The sequence below is a fragment of the Acyrthosiphon pisum genome, chromosome A1 (genome assembly GCF_005508785.2).
Source record: "Acyrthosiphon pisum isolate AL4f chromosome A1, pea_aphid_22Mar2018_4r6ur, whole genome shotgun sequence".
NCBI lineage: Eukaryota > Metazoa > Arthropoda > Insecta > Hemiptera > Aphididae > Acyrthosiphon > Acyrthosiphon pisum.
This window is the reverse complement of record NC_042494.1, coordinates 67,050,795-67,052,923: the sequence shown is the minus strand read 5'-3', so window position 1 is coordinate 67,052,923 and position 2,129 is coordinate 67,050,795.

Here is a 2,129-nt window from a genome sequence, read left to right as displayed (position 1 = left end):
TTTGAACGATTTTAAAAATTACTGCAAATTAACCCGCATATACGATCGTCGTCAACGATCGTCGATCAGTGGCTATTTGGACCAAATGCGAATACTATCTAGTATCTGGGTACATTTTGGTCATTGCAATTTTTCCAACGTCAAACATAATATAGGTATATTTACTATTCAAAAGCGATTTGATTTATTAATTATTAAATATCTGGACTCAGATATAATCATATAAATATTAAAATATATAATTAATGAATTTATAATAAAAAATTATAGCGGCTATGGGAGTGAGGACATGCAGATTGTTTACAAACATTTTACAATCCTATAAGTACATTTAATTATTTAAAATAAATAGGTACCAGATTTTTCGAAATAGATATACAAGTATAGGTACTGTTATCATTAATTGAATATCTTATATATTATAATAATATTTAAAAAAATGTTAAATATATCACCAAAATCTTCTTTTTTTCTGGTTTGCGGACTTCACTGATTCTATTCAAAAATCGTAGGTATAGATCGGCGTACAAAATATAGTCCGCAATCCATAATTGTATAGAAACTAAATAATATGTCTGAAGAAAGATTCAGGGGCCGACGATAGGCAGTTATTTTTCAATTGTGAACTTTATGATCTTCACAAGATTAAAATATTTCCTGAAAACGTAAAGATAAAATAAAACAATTAGATGACTTTTTTAAATTTAATTATACTTAGATATAGTATAGATTGTACATATATAGTATGGAAAAAATCGGTTTTTTTTTAATTTGTCTTATAATAATCAACGAACTATCATAGGTACCTTTAAGTAAGTGTTTTTTTGTTATTAATACATTTTTTGTTATTTGTCAATTTTAATAATGTATTAAATATGATATTATAATAATTTAATCTACAATATATACTGTACATACTGTATTATACAAATTATAAAAATGTTTTATCAATCTAAATAATTTATTACTCCAGAGCGATAAAAATAAACTCTTTTACCATGTGAAATTCAATATTATCGTTAAGAGAATACAATTAATCATTGGCGAAATAGGGGGGGGGGGGCTTAGTCCCCCCAAGTGTCAGTCAAGTCCCCCCAGTTCAAAATCTAGTTATTAGTACTAATTTTTATATTCTGTGGTACTAAGCCATTAGCCATATGGCCTATGATTACATAATAAATTACAAAATAATTACAAAATGACCATATATGGCCATTAGCCATATGGCCTATGAGTTCCCCCAAAAAATTTAGTCAATTTGCGCCTATGCAATTAATATTAATTAATTAGCTACAAAACTAATGGTTATCAGTAAAATAATTATTACCATCCTGTAAACGACTATTCACATAAATATGTATAGGTATTTAAAATATTTTAATGAACCCGTCATTAATGTTAAGTACCTCTATCGTAAAGACCGAAAAAAAAATAACTACTATAGGAATGAAATACAACTAGATAGGTAGCTAGTAGTTACGCATTATAATATACGAATTTAGAATTCGATATGTAGAAAATAGAAATACCTTTTTGAAATTAATAATATAGGTAATAAAATTGACGTCGGCTTACCTACAAATTACAATCTGAGCGGATCTAAGTTAAATGTAATAGAGAATGTGATTTAGGGAGCTTAAATTTCTACGAAATTATAGGAAAGCAAAAAAAAACTATCCATACATAATAATATAATATACATCTATATAGACGGTGGGTGTTGCAATTCGTTTATAACAAAAATACAAAGTTACTTAAATTGTTCATTCGTTCTCGGCTTTCACTGCACCAAAAATTACCAGGCTTTTTTTCCTGTAGCGTTCACCCTGTTTACGATCGTACACAAAGAACCTACAAAGACTTTTATCTACAAGTAGGATCCATAACCGACGATTAATTTTCATACACCAAAAAAATCATACATTTATCCTCTGCAGTGGTGAGATGGGCCATTTAACTATGTTTTATATATTATTATATTATAATCATTGAACACTTAAATGTAATTTTTTTGGCCAATATATATTGTAATAACTCAAAAAAGAAGGAAGGAAAGAATGTATAAGATAATGATATAAATATAAATAAGACGCCTGTCAATAGATATATTAGAATTACCTGATTAAGCT